The sequence below is a fragment of the Ursus maritimus genome, unplaced genomic scaffold (genome assembly GCF_017311325.1).
Source record: "Ursus maritimus isolate PB19 unplaced genomic scaffold, ASM1731132v1 scaffold_1, whole genome shotgun sequence".
Classification (NCBI taxonomy): Eukaryota; Metazoa; Chordata; class Mammalia; order Carnivora; family Ursidae; genus Ursus; species Ursus maritimus.
Genome location: NW_024423343.1, coordinates 21631946 through 21647651, shown reverse-complemented (window position 1 = coordinate 21647651; position 15706 = coordinate 21631946). Strand labels below are relative to the sequence as shown.

At 39.3% G+C, this 15706-nt stretch overlaps 1 protein-coding gene across 1 annotated transcript in view; it reads right to left on the bottom strand.

The window, feature by feature from the left end:
• The window catches only part of ABCA12 (ATP binding cassette subfamily A member 12), a 173952-nt gene that overhangs the window by 143602 nt on the left and 14644 nt on the right, over positions 1 to 15706 (bottom strand). The window lies entirely within an intron of this gene.

Genomic DNA, 15706 nt, shown 5'->3' with positions numbered 1-15706 from the left:
TGCCTTCTCCTAAGAATGGGATGAGAACATCTCAATATGAGAAACGTGATTATTGATACTCTAAAACTATTAGGAACCCCCTTATGCAAGGCAATCGAAACAAATATTAGCAAGGATATGATAATAAAACAAGGGCTATCTTTTACAAATGAATGTGCAGGCCAGAAATCCTCTGAATTTCTGCTCTCAGAAAACATTTTCTCATCAATTTCCCCTTCCTGTGTGATTGCTGTCTGGGGCCTACTGGAGGGAGTAGAATTCTTTCAAATGTTGGTTCTATTAAAATGTACTTGGCTTCTCAACTATAAACAGTTGATGTAACATTTTTATTGCCTTCAGTTTTAAAGTGCAGCCTCACGAAGAGAAACAAGTTCCATTAACACTGGTTGTTGCTGAAGATTATAGGACTAATTTAGCATTAAGAGGATTTTTATCCAGTGTGCTTCTTGGCACAATTTCACATATATGATCAAGCACATAAGCATAGAAACCAAAGAGCAATTTACATCGCTTCCCAAATTTTAGGATAATTTAGATTGGCAGAACTAAGATGAGAACCACGGTTTTCTTTTTCTCTTCAATCATCGATAAGTACTTTTTTTTTTTATTTTGTTATATTAGTCACCATACAGTACATCCCCAGTTTCTGATGCAACTTCTTAATGCATGGACTGCAATAAACAAGGGTTGTCCTTTGGCTACTAAGCAACTAATATTTTCACCACTCTATCCTTGTGTCTTATTCCCCCCCCCTAATATCAACAGATATGTATAATAAATACATCAAAAGGCCTGGGTTCAAGTCACAAGCTTTTCCACTTACAAGCTGTTTAATCTTTGATAAGCCATCTAATCAAAATCTTTCATTGAGAACTTACTATATACATCAGTAGACTATAGGTAAGCTCTTTGATATCACAGATTAATTTATTACATGCTATCTTATTAGATGTGTTATCTTATTTAACTCTCTCCAAAATGCTATGAGATAGGTAGTTTGATTATCCTCATTTTACAGATGAAGAAACCAAGGCTCAGAGAAGTCGAGTGACTTTGCAAGGTCACAAAGGTTGAACTGGGACTTAAACACCAGACCAAAGGCCCATGGGTTTGATCAGTAGGCTCAATTTGCCTAGAGTTTTGAGTTTCTCATGTGTAAAATGGAAATCAGAATAATGACTCTCTCAATCTCAAGATTTTTATAATAATTGAGACAATATTACATAAAGGGATCATTACTATTGTTATAGTTTTTGCTGCTCTATTTTCTCTTTATAGCAGATTAAAAACTATGAGAGCTCTCTCATTTCCAACTATTTCCTTATCCCCCAAAACCAATCTCCACCATCCCCTACTGACACTTCCCAATATCATTCATTCTTTCCCATTTGTTTCATCAGTTGTGTTAGTGACAGTGCCCACCACTTTTTGTAATTTCAATAAATGTGTAATTCTTTTTCTTGCTCCTGCCTTCTACTCACTCTGATATAATCTCCCATGCTATCTGATTAATATACACAAAATACAATGTTCCCATTACCATGTGATCTTTTTTATTGCTTATCAGGTAAGGGCATCCTAATGACATCACCCTGGTATTTGAGACTCTGGGTCTCTTGGACCTGTATCACCCATTCAAACTCATTTCTCAGTAGCATCTAATGGAACTGGGAGGAAAAACTTCTTTAGTGGGTGTCTGTTAGTGGGAGGGACTGCTGATATTTGGTGGAGAAGACAAGCTTAGGCAGGGGCCTCATGAATTAGAGACCAGAGACACAAGCATCAAATAAATACATGCATTGTAGATCACAATTATATAGAGGAGGGGTGAGTGGGGGTGAAAACTAACCTAGGACAGAGGTTCAGGGAAGGTTGCCTGAGGTAAAGACCATTCACCTTACATCCCCAACACCATGAACTTCCTTCCCTTGAAAAATGTCCCATTTGGGGTGCCTGGGTGGCTCAGTCAGTTAAGTGTCTGCCTTCGCCTCAGGTCATGATCCCAGGGTCCTGGGATCCAGTCCCGCATCGGGCTCCTTGCTCAGCAGGGAGCCTGCTTCTCCCTCTGCCTGCCACTCCCCCTGCTTGTGCTCTCTCCCCCTCTCAAAAAATAAGTACAATCTTAAAAAAAAAAAAAAGTCCCATTCTCCTCCACGCAAATCCAATTATCCTATTAGCCTTCCTCAGGATGCCGTTTAAGTCCTACTCACAATATGAAGCTTTGCTAACTTCTCTAGCCTGCAAGGACTGTATTTTTTTAAAAAAAATTAGTGCATCTGTTGTTCTTTGTTCCTTATCAAAGTTGACTATGTAATAGATTATGGGCTTTAGGGTCAGGTACGGTAAGTCTTGCCCTCACAACTTGATTATTGATATTTTTATCTAAAAAGCCTGTGTTCTTCACCTTTAGATTCCACAGTGTTATGATAAATGGGTATTTGTTTAATGAAAAGCTGAGTGTTCAGTGGGTGTGTGCATCTAGATGTCTAGAAATCTAGGCTACAAAAGTAGGGATCAGGAACATGGCTCTAATACCTTAAGCAACCTTCATTGCTTAAGATTAACCTAATCCCACTCTTGTTCATTTGCTTTAGGTTTTATTTGAGCTAATATTTGATACTCTTTGAATTAACACTGCAGGAAAACGGACTGCTTATTGTTCTGGAGGTTTGGCTACATCACCTAATGTTACCACAGGATTCGTAATAACCTGAAACTGAGCTCGCCAATGAGATCCACTCATCCCTGTCATTTGCCTTCCAGATTATCTACTTAATGCCAAATTTCCACATAAAACTAAAGATAAATCAACAAAATAAAGACCTTAAATCTCAGCTCTTGGCATGCCTCCAAAAGAAATGTGATCTAAAACAAAGTTCTGTTACTTTGTTTTTGTTTCTAGTTTTCAGAGTTCTGCTTAGCATGCAATCTTAAAAGAGCTAATTAGAGCTAACAGGATTCAATGGAGGCGAGTGAAGTTTTCAAAGCAGATTAGGTTCAATTTGGTACAAAATCTGTCAGAGTAATAGCATTAGTAGTTGTGTAGAAAGGTGTGTGAGAGCTTAAGTTGTCATGCTCTACTCAAATGCATTTGTTTCCTTTTGTCTATGGGTTAAATGTCAAAGCATACTACTACTCATATGAGGGAAATTCTAGATGATGCACAGTTATTTCTACTCTATTCCACTCCCACTCTCAAAGAGACTATATTCAAAATAATGACGCAATGATATAAAGTTCATTCTCCATAGATTCCTTGTAGGTGGTCATCAGATCATAAGCTGCTCAAAACACAGAAACTCTACATTTTCTCTATTTTTAGTATCTCACTTCTACACTTTAAACACAGCATACTTTCAATGAATATGACAAAATGATAACCTGCTCAAGAGGCAAGCATTCTGGCCTGTATTTCACAGTCTTCCATTGACTTGTAAGTAAATTTGAACAGATTTCTTTGTATCTCTAGACTTCAGGTATTGTACCAGATTTGTTCATTTGTTCAACAAATATTTGTTGGGTGACGACTAAGTACCAGGCGATATTTCGGAGAGTGGTTCTGGTAGCTATGCCAACAGCAAGGTGAGTGTTTCTAATAGAGATGAATGATTCTGCTTGACAGATAGCATTGGGAGTAGGAAGGGGATTTGAGTAGTAAGACCAAATTAAATCTTGGCTTCAACACTTACTTAGTGAGATCTGTCGCTACAACCTCTGAAAATAAGAATCTTCATCTATAAAACAGTAATAGTTAAAAAAATATGTAATGATGCCTCCACAAGCAGGCACTGTGCTAGGTGTGAGGAATGCAGTATGGCCTCGAGCAGATAGGAACTCGCCCATGGTGGGGCTGAATATTTCAAGCATGTTCAGCACATACTACTATTACATCACTGACTCTTGGTAGTCTGTGTGGTGGTTTTAAAATGTATCTATAGTATCTCTGACACTTTTTCCTTCCAAAGGTAGAACGTAATTCTCTTGTCCTTGAATATGAGCGCGGGCTTAGTGACTTGTTTCTAATGAAGAGAATGTGGTTGGAGTCTTTCGAGGCTAGGTCATAAAAAGACTAGCATCTGCCTGACTGTCTCCTGGATTGCTTGGTCTGGGGAAGCTTGCTGCCCTGTCCTGAAAACACTAAAACAGCCTGTGGAGAGAAGCCACAACTTGGGACCTACAATTGGTACCAACCTGCTAAGCATGTCAGCCATCCACCTTTAAAACAGATCCGCCAGCCCTAGTCAAGCTATCCTAGGAAGCCAACTCCAGTAAAACTGCTGCAATCTCATGAGAGACCCTAAGGCAAAACCACACACTTAAGCCGCTCCCAAATTTTGGAGCCATGGGAACAGGAGGATAATAAATGTTCACTGTTGTTGCTGTTGAGTTCGGGGAGGCAATTTCTTACAGATAGATAACTGAGCCTATGATAGAAACATCTGGATGAAGATAAACAATTATGGTGGATGACCTTTTCAAGCTTCCCTTAGTTTATCTCCCGTGTTGGAAAAGAAAAATTAAATAGTTCTTCACAGCCTTCTAGTGTTTCTTTTCCTATAAGGTGAAAATCCAAACTCTTCGGTCTAGTGTTGAAAGGCTCACATGATCAGAAGCAGCTTGGTCTCTCCTACTCTCCAGCACTGACACTCTCCATTGGCCGATCCAGTCTGCCTATCCTCAGTCAGTTTTTGATCATGACCTTCCTCAGTCTTGAAGGGCACATCTCTTCTTGTTGTGTATTCAGCACATTCATTTGTCTTCCTTTCAAGCTTAATTTAAGTCCTGGAGTAATTCTTCATGAAACTAGCGCACAATAATTTTAAAACTTTCAGTAGTTTTTATTGCCAATATGACTTATTAATACTTTTTTCCTAAGTATTTGGACTGTTACTACATGTTACTGTCAATTAATCACTAAATATTTGAGTTCCCACTATGTGCAAAGCACTGTACCCAGAGCTATATTTAACATTTACTTTAGTTACATTTAACTTTTTTTTTTTAAAGCTATTATGGCATATAACGTGTGTGTGTGTGTGTGTGTGTGTTTTCACTCCAGAGTTAGACTGTAAGCAACCTGAGGACTGAACACAGACCTATTCTTCATAGCCTACGCACACCTGGTACAGTATGAACCTCCACAAAAAAATTTTTGACATTATCTCATTCCCCTGGCATTTATGAAGCTAGAAGCAAGTGATACTATGTTAGCGTGTGAAGTACTTGTCAAAGTGGAACTAGATTCCCATGCAACTACATTTATGAAAGCATCTTTGACAAACCCATGTGCATACAAGTTCAGGAAATCATGAACACTCTCATCCTTAGTTACCAATCTAATCAGAGTGGAGGCATTCTCCTCAACTGCCCTGAAGATGTGATCTTCATAAGACATGAAAATGGTGTGTGACTTCTAGCATCCTGAGGACTACAGTGAGAGATCCAGTGCTAAAATGAAGCAGGGATTGCTGGCAAAGTTTTCCCCGAAACTATTCAAAGAATTAAATCCATTCCCTGGTTGACTTTCACAGTAGTGAGCTAGTAAAAAAGCAACGGATTTACAAGATAACTGAGAAGATAGCTGAAAAGAAAGGAAAAGGTAGCTCTCACACTTGAAGTTGCATCAGCATCACCTGGGGAGTTCTGTAGACTGTCTGGTCCTCATGGCCCCACTCACTACAGCACCTCATCTATTCATCATCCAGCTCGTCTCTGCCATCCCCTCCACCACCACCACCAGACGCCTGTTTAGAAAGGCCAGGGTAATCCACATCTTTCAACAGGTGTATTTATATGATTTGGATTAAGGTAGAGTGGTTGAGTTAATCCGTTTATACATAGAAAACAGCTTGAGAAAACGTACATTGAAATGGTAACAACAGTTAAATCTTCAGAAGGCAAGATTATGCAGGACTTCTGCTTTTTACAATATGCATACTTATTTTATTTTTAAATAATAAGCATGTATATCCATGACCAGAAAAAATATAAATGTTATATTTTTACATTTAAAACAAAGCTAATTTACGAAAAAGTTCCAATGGCTTCTCATCCTCTCCAAAATAAAGTTCAATCTTCTCGATACTGACCAAATAGGCTCAGCTCCCTACCTGCAATAAAAATCCTCCTTTTCCAGACAAAACAAACTCCTAATTCCTGGCACATCTAACTCTGTCATGTCCTGTGGCCCCACTCATGTTGGTCGCTGTCTGTGAGGAATGCGGACACTGGTTGCCTAGCTGACAAACTCCTCCTCATTAAAACTCATGCTAAGACGTAGGACTTCTTGTGAAGACGTTCCTGATATCACAGGCACTGCTGTGCGAGTCATACTGGAGCCCAAGGCAAAAGAAGTCAGTAATACTGAGCCTGACTTTATCTGAAATGTTAATATTTTGTTCATCATAGAATTTTTTTTAATTTATAATAATTTATTATTATGTTATATGTATGTTATGTTAGTCACCATACAGTACATCCTTAGTTTTTGATGTAGTGTTCCATGATTCATTATTTGTGTATAACACCCAATGCTTGATGCTATACGTGCCCTCCTTAATATCCATCAATGGCCTATCCCAATCCCCCCCCACCCCGAAGCCCTCAGTTTGTTTCCCAGAGTCCACAGTCTCTCATGGTTGTTCATCATAGAATTTTTAAATTAATTTTTATATTTTAGAATATTGCATTGAAATATGATTGACCTTGATTACTGAGATTTTGCTAACCACTCCAAGTTTGCTTGCACTAGTATCCCCATAGTCCCAGCCCTGATCTCAGGTAAGGTTGTCTGGACTCTCTCTCCTCTGCAGATTCGCTTTTGAGCCTACCTCCACTGTGGAATTTACCACATTGCGTATTTATTTATTACAGATTCTGACACACTTATTAACCTCCTATAGATCTGATTGTTCTGAGGGTTCATGGCTTTCTTGATCAGCGCAGACATAACAGGTACCCTTTAAATATGGGACAGAAGCAAGAATAAATGTGAAACTATAATCAAGTCCTAAATTTTCTGAGTCTCAGTTATCTTATCTGTCAAGTAATATGATGCTAGATTAGCTCAATGATAGTCAATGATTGATGTTATACCCTATATCTATATAATATTATAAATAATATAAATATAAAATATAAAATCCAACACAATTACAGCTCTTATTAAGTGCCAGACATTTATCTAAGTATTTAACAAATATTAACTCATTCAATTTTCACAGTAACTCTGTGAAGTGGGTGCTATTATTAGTTTCGATATCTAAATGTGGAAACTGAGGCTCAGAGCATCCAAGAGATTTACTTAAGGCTTGTGTTTGAATCCAGGCAGTATGAATCTTGAGTCTGTGCTCTAAGCCCTTATACTGCCTCTCACAATAATAATTTTACATATAAATATAAATATGTAAATATATAACCCAAACCAAAAGATTTTATTTTTAAATAACCACAGATTTTATTTTTCTTAATGTAAAAATATTATAAGTCATTTGAATCCACAATGAAATTCTAACTGACTTAAGATCAGCAAATATCGTATGCTATGCCATTTCTTCCATGAGGGCTGCTCTATTCTAAAAATATACACTGGTTCATTTATCAAAGCAAAAGACACAATCTGACCTAATCAAAGAGCATGAGAAAAGTTGAATAGTGAGAGCAACATAAAATGACTAAGGTTTGCTGGGCCAGGTTTCCTTAGTAGGATACTTAGTAGAATGCTTAATAGTTACTTGGGAAAACACACCATCAGCTGACCACAGAGCCAGACCCTCACCTGGAGCCTGTGTCTGGGCTCTGTGCTCTTGGATAAGTGAAGGAGAATAGGTTGAACTTTGTTAAATCTGCCTCTTAGTTTCAGGAGTATATTGGAAACATCCACTGAGTGAGATGACTTACTAGTGAGACTTTTATAAATAACAAATTATGTATCTTTATCATATAGACTTGAGTATTAGAAGTCCCTACCTGAGAGTAACAGCAGCCCCTCTGCTCTTTATGAAGGGAAGGAGAGAGATAAGGAGTGAAAAAGAGAAGACATGTAGCCCCCAGAGACGATGCCAGTGCGGCTGTCACCTCCGGGAAGCTAGTAAGGTAAGTCATCAGAAGGAGGGATGATGCAGAAAGGATGGGCGAATAAAACCCAAAAGACAAGAAATCTTCCGCTGTATAATCAGCCGCTGCTATTTACTCTGTATTTTTCTACTTTTTTTTTCTTTTAAGATTTATTTGAGAGAGAAAGAACGAGGAGAGGAGTGGGTGGGCAAAGGGAGAGGGAAAGAGAATCTCAAGCAGACTCCGGGCTGAGCACGGAGCCTAACCTGGGGCTTGATTCCGAGATCCTGAGATCATGAACCAAGCCGAAACCAGGAGCCCAATGTTTGACTGAGCCACCCAGGTGCCCCTATTTTCCTACTTGTTAAATTAAGTTTTATTGTACTTCAAGATATTTCCGGCTCTCTGATGCAACTCTGTGTACCAAGCCAAACAGGGCATTAGTTGAGAAATCCTTTTGTCCTGTTATCTGGCATCAGGGTGTGCCCATCGGCATTGCGTGAGAGCACCGCAGAATTTCCCATAGGAGCAGGGGGAGAGGGACAGCCCCCAGCAGAAGCTGCAGCTGCCCCTATGCAGGAGTGTGCCCAGGCCATGTTCACATTGCCTCCCTCCTGCTGGGTTCCTCCAGCTCGGTGCGGAATGCAAGGGGACACAGTCATAATCTCCATTTTTGAATTTCACAGAGTTTATCTCCATGGTGCCATCTAAAGGGTAATGTTTCCCTCCAAAATTGTTAACTACTGATTTGCTGATGAAAGAAGTAAATGATAGCGCTTTGGCTGGGAAATTCAAAAGTTGCTCTCACATTTTCTGAAACTTAAGCAAGAAGCAGACTATAAATCTCTCCCACACAAACAATCTTGCTACACATTCACACAAACTCTTAGGTATTTGTGAGGGAAATTCCCAAGTGGATCTACCTGGGGTGGAGTGAGGGAGCTTTATACCCCTTTTCTTGCCCCGATATTAATGTTAGAGATATTTTTGATAGGACAGTCAGATTTACCTGGATCGGAGAAGTAAAACCAAACCAAAAGCAAGCTAACTTCTTGCCCTTTACCTATCTCAGATTCACATTGAACTTTATTACTATGCATCTCTGGGTGAATTTTATAATCCAATCACCCGTATCTTTCAAACTGTACTAAATTCTGAATGATTTATTACATTCTTATTTTGTTCTCTCTGGTAGGAATCGTGCGGTATCTGATATCAGCATGAGGCTGTGACATGATTTCTGCTCTTGATGTACTATCTGTCTAATGAGTGAGTCGAGATTAAAGCATAAAGCATTCAAAAACCACCATTAGCCTGTACATCCACAAGAGAGATATAAGGACAAATAACTGGAGTTTTGAATGAGCAGGGAAGACAAAAGGGTAAGCCTTAGATGTGAGCTTGCCTTTTGATAGACGAGAAGTAAGAGACATGAGCATGTGTCTCCAAGTGGGAATGAACATGGAAATGAACACAGCTTCTTTAGGCAAAGGCCTCATACTGCAGAGCACAGCGAACAGAAGGGCGGGTGAATCCTGATTATGAAGGTCTTGAAAGTAGGACAAAGGGGAGTTGAAACTTAATAGACCCAAAGAAAATTTTAAGGGATTATCTGTGATACACCGTGGGAAGAATTAGAGGCTGGACTTCCAGAGTGCCCCCCCCCCCAATAAAAAGCTACTGAAGAAACACAAGTGTAATACAATGAGACCTTGAAGCAAGGGACTGCAGGAAGGATGGAAAGGGAGGGGTAACTCCAGGACACATTTCACAAGATAGATTCTGTCTCGAAGGCTCGTAGTTATGGGAGGTGAAGGAACGGGAGGAGTCAGGGATGACTCAGACGTTTCTAAGCTGGGATGCCTGGTGTTGCTGGCACACGTGAGAATGGAGAAATCAGGTGGGGCAACACCTGGCAGGAGATAAATGATGATGAGTTCTGAGCTTCCCAGAACAAAACTTGCATTAACTTTGAGCCAATCAAAATAGAAAAGGAAAATATTTACTATGGGTGCCTCAACTATTACTGTTTAATCATGAGCATGCTGGAGAGCATGGTGTACCCCAGAATGGAATCCTGTCCTCATGCACTTGCCGTCCCTTCGCTGAAAACAGGCCACATGGAACGTCAGAAGCAAGAGCAGGGCCAGAAAAAGCCTGGCTCATCTGACTTTCACAACTCTCTCGAGTGATGACTCATCGGCTCTTTCAACATAAAACCACACAATAGCTTCCTCTTAACAATTCAGGACTGTAGGTACAGCAACACACAGGGATCCCACAAGCCACCAATTAATCAATAATTTCAATCTTCCTTCTCACATTTCTTCCTAGAGCTGCTGACAAGTAGAAAAGCCAATAGAGTTCAATTTTAAAGCCATGTTCCATCTATGCTAGTGCTAACAGGTGGCATGAGGAAGAAAAGGAGGTGCTGTAAATGGAAGTGAGCCGGACCTTAGGACTGCCACTGCTGGCGATCACGACCTGAATACAACTACTGAATCTGCAGGTAAAACTCTGTTTAAAATCCAGGCTCGGGCACATAGTACCCGTGCGAATATGGATAGATTACTTAACATCTCTGTGCCTCAGTTTTGTCATCTCTAAAATTGGGACAATCATACTATGTAGTTTATAGAGACGATGTATCCACTAAGGAAATCTATGTGAAGGACTCAGCACGGTGTCTGACACGTACTAAGGTGTTCAATAAATTTGCACCCCATTATTACTTTTATTGCATCCCTGAAGACAAAAGGTATGCTCTGGAGGTCAAAAGACATGCTGGTCATGGTGATCGTGCATTTACCAAAGCTACAGTCACACCCAGATGGGTAGTGCTCAGGGTAACCCTGTGCGGGCACACATTTGGATACAATTCAATTAGCGGTTGGATCCTGCCTTCCACCAGCAGCTCATTTTCAGATGTGAGATGGGCTGAATTTCTTCTCTTTGGGGGAGGCGAGGTATTAAAAGTGATGGCCTCGAGATAGAGTTTAATCCAGGCTATGTCACACTTACACAGTATAATTTCCATTGTGCTTTTAGTGGTATTTTCGACTACTTGAAAAATACTGTTTTTCATTAACTTCATAAAAATGCGACTCCTTATTTGGCAAGACTGCAATTTTTGGAGTCCACTTATCTCATGATGGCAGGGTTTTTTTTTTTATTGTTGTTGTTCTTGAAAAGTAGTGGGCTCCGCAGTAATTAGGAATTGCTGGCTGGCACTTCGTGGGTATGTGCGCGCTCAAAGGAGACAAAGATTACTCACTACATTAGAGCTGGGCTTAGTCTAAAGGCATTTGAGGGTTTGTTTTGTTTTGTTTATCTTTGCTCCTAAGCATGATGTTTCGGCTTTAAAGTTTGCCTCCTGACAAGTCACTGCATGTAAAGATTATAAGAGGTTGGAACTATTTCAAATGTGGTGCCTTAGCCCATTTCTTCTCTACGTGAACAAGAAGCATCCGGGCCCGTCTGCCAGGCTTGGGAAGCCTTCCTTTCCTGGGACTTATTATTTGCAGAAGCTAGTTACGAAGCTGTGTCTGGTGACACAGAAGGGCGTAAGTGAAGGCAGGCGGTGCCAGAAGTAAGTATCATGCACAGGACAGGTGCTCACCACGGCAGACACTGCAGCAGCTTCCTGGCTCACCAAACATCCACACTTCTCCAGACACCCATCAGTAAGAAAACCGTGGAGGGAGCCCTTTGAGTCACTAATTATATTTGTTCTAAATGATGTATCAGTCCTACACACCTGCCCAGCTATTCTGGGAGCATAATGTGCCCACAAGATAACTCCTTTCTCACCATAGCTGAGTTTCAGCTGGGATGTAGCCTGGAGTTTCTTCCTTTCTCTGTTGCCCAACTAGCACTGAAGCAGTCACGGTAGCCCAGAAAGGATTTTAACTCTGTTAAACGGGACCCGATTTCGATGCTATTACAACTACAATGATTCATGAAGAATTAGTCAGAGAAAGGCAGAATTCTCCACTGAATACTAATATTTAGGATAACTCTTTTTTTATTTTTTATAATAATATTTTTTATTATATTATGTTAGTCACCATACAGTACATCCCTGGTTTTTGATGTAAAGTTCGATGACTCATTAGTTGCATATAACACCCAGTGCACCATGCAATACGTGCCCTCCTTACTACCCATCACCATCCTATCCCATTCCCCCACCTCCCTCCCCTCTGAAGCCCTCAGTTTGTTTCTCAGAGTCCATAGTCTCTCATGCTTCATTCCCCCTTCTGATTACCCCCTTTCTTTATCCCCATCTTCTCCTACCGATCTTCCTAGTTCTTATGTTCCATAGATGAGAGAAACCATATGACAATTGTCTTTCTCTGCTTGACTTATTTCACTTAGTATTATCTCCTCCAGTGCCGTCCATGTTGCAGCAAATGTTGAGAAATCATTCTTTTTGATGGCTGAGTAATATTCCATTGCATATATGGACCACATCTTCTTAATCCAGTCATCTGTTGAAGGGCTATTGTGGACAATGCTGCTATGAACATTGGGGTGCATATGGCCCTTCTCTTCACTCCGTCTGTATCTTTGGGGTAGATACCCAGTAGTGCAATGGCTGGATCATAGGGTAGCTCAAGTTTTAACTTTTTAAGGGACCTCCACACTGTTTTCCAGAGTGGCTGTACCAAATTGCATTCCCACCAACAATGTAGGAGGTATCCCCTTTCTCCACATCCTCTCCAACGATTGCTGCTTCTTGCCTTGTCAATTTTTGCCATTCTAACTGGCGTAAGGTGGTATCTTAGTGTGGTTTTGATTTGAATTTCCTTGATGGCTAATGATTTTGAAAATTTTTCATGTGTCTTTTAGCCATTTGTATGTCTTCATTAGACTCTTGATTCATACATTGTAATGTACCTTTCCTCCTATTTCTTGATTTCATGATAGAGACAGAGATGGGGTGTTTACGTTCCTAATCTCTAACTTTTAGTCTACTTTTCTGAAACCTAAATAATGCAACAAGAGAAATTAGTACTGACTCACAGATATAAGAAATGTGAATCCATAAGCTTAAAACGAGAGTCTAGAGTCAGACTGCCTGGGTTCAAATCCTGACAGCACCACTTATTAACTGTACAATCTTGGTCAAGTTACTTACTCTCTCCGTGCACTGGTTTTCTCCACTGTGAACTGAGTAACATGGCCATTACCACTCTAACCATCAGGCTCATATGAAATCAAGAAATATTTATTTTTATCATTGATTATTATGAACTCCCTTTAATCTTTCACTATAATAGATATGAGAAACAAAGAAAAACAACAATAATTTAAAAAAAAAAAGAATAAAAATCCCTGAATCCAAACTTTCATTTTGGAGTTATTCCCTCTCTACCACAACAGGGAGAAAAAGCAACTGCATCTATACCAGTTTCAGATTCTCTACTTTGCTCTACAGATAGCACCTTCAATTATAAAATTATATTTTATACTCGCCTGATTAGAGGATGAGTTGACATTTTGGACACAGTTTGTATTTTGGCTCTACGTATAAGAGGGTAAAATATGAGACAAATCTCAAGAACAAAGTAAAGATAGTTCCCAAAACCTTTCTCTCCTATCCCACATGACTGAATTTTGAAAAATTACATTCTCTTTGGGTCCCAGTGTTCTCCTCTGTAAAATGAGAGGGTACTTTCCCTCTAATAGTTCTCAAAAAGTTCTAATAAAAACAATAAACTATTTTTTAACTGAGTCTTATAAGGTCTGAGAGACTAGCAAAAATACTTCCAATGTTTGAACTTCCCTATAATTCTGTTCTTTCCTACCCACAAACATAAAGACAATCACCTCATAACTATTATTAGCATAAAATCATAAGTCCATAGTAAAAGGTGGTTATTCATCTCCTTCTGGATATTGTGTTTTTGAAGAACCTTTGAAAGATTAGGTCTTAAGCACTCATCACATGGTTTTTCCAATTTTTTCTTCATAATTTAGTGGAACTGTAAGTGCTCTCCATGGTTTCCTCCATGAATCTCTAAATTCCATCAGGTAGCGCCAGTTAAGACTCACTCACACACCTTGTATTTCTGTCTTGTAAGTTTTTTAAGAGAAACTCATTACATAACTGAAAAACTCCTTATAAACAAGAAACTGGCAGAAATAAGTTGTTGAAAGAAGCTAATAAACTCCTTTTGTCACTATTGTTAGTGAACTGATAATCAGCATCTTAAACCAGTTCAAAAAGTGTTTATCCTTATGTGCTGAATGCATTATTTCTGAAGTCCATGCTACTTAAGGTAAGCAAGAATACATAAATTTCAACAATATACAATGGACTTAATCTGTTATAAAGAACTAATATACACACAGTATGAAGAGAACACAATTATGCTGCTTTTATAAACAACTTAATAAAATCTCATCAACAACTCTGCATAATAACTTGAGCAAAAGTCCTTTAGAAATGGAAAGGTGCTTTTCAGATGTAAGGAATTATTTATTCTAGCACCAAGAGTTTAAATACTTTACACTAATTGAACTGATGTTCTCTTCCAAATTATTCTATTGTGTATGAATCAAGGTTCTGCCATGGCTGTCATCTTCTTAGGAATGGGTGATTGAAAAACCCTTTTTTTTTAAAGTCACTAGCTCATTATTCTCTTTACAAATAATTCAGTATAGTCTTCTTTTACATAGCAAATTACCATAATTTATCTGAAATACAATCTGATTTACAGAAATTTGGCCTACGAGAAGCTTTTCAGAAGATGACTGCTTTGTGAGACATCAAACATCTCACCTAACCTTCACTCCTCTACCCAGAAAACTGCTCCGGGGCGCCTGGGTGGCACAGCGGTTAAGCGTCTGCCTTCGGCTCAGGGCGTGATCCCGGCGTTCTGGGATAGAGCCCCACATCAGGCTCCTCCGCTATGAGCCTGCTTCTTCCTCTCCCACTCCTCCTGCTTGTGTTCCCTCTCTCGCTGGCTGTCTCTATCTCTGTCAAATAAATAAATAAAATCTTTAAAAAAAAAAAAGAAAACTGCTCCAAAGTTTAAGAACAAAAGCAAAAAAGGCCACCGGTCAGATCACTGGGGTTAAAAAGCTCATCCCCCTCAGTTCTGAGGACTTCTCTGAGGTTTTCCAGCATCTCCATTCTGGATCCAAAGGAAATAATGGCCTGAGTTGGCATGGTGCCCATTTTTCAACTAGGTAATGACAATAACGTAGCTAAAATAACACCAACTGGAGAACAATGTTCTTTCAAACTAAATGTGTTGATACGTTTGCACCACTCATACCAGCCCTGAACAGAGAGAAGAGATTCGTACAGTACTCTGCATTTCATTTGGCCAGCTGATCAAATACCAGTCTATGGTTTCTGCTACAACATGAAAGTAAAGGATGATCTGGCTTGAGACCGCCACTTGTTTGTGTCATACATACCATAATGAACTTTATGAGGTGATTAATAAATGAGTCAAAATTTTACGAAGATTAAAATATATTCTGGCTCCTACCTGCTTCATAATTTTTTAGATAAATCTTACAGTCTTACCTTTCTAACTAATTCAAAAAGCAGGAGAATAAAACAGACTAAGTATTTATACAAATACTTTCAAGTGGAAACACTATTTAAAAATTTAGAATAGAACACTAAGGAGGT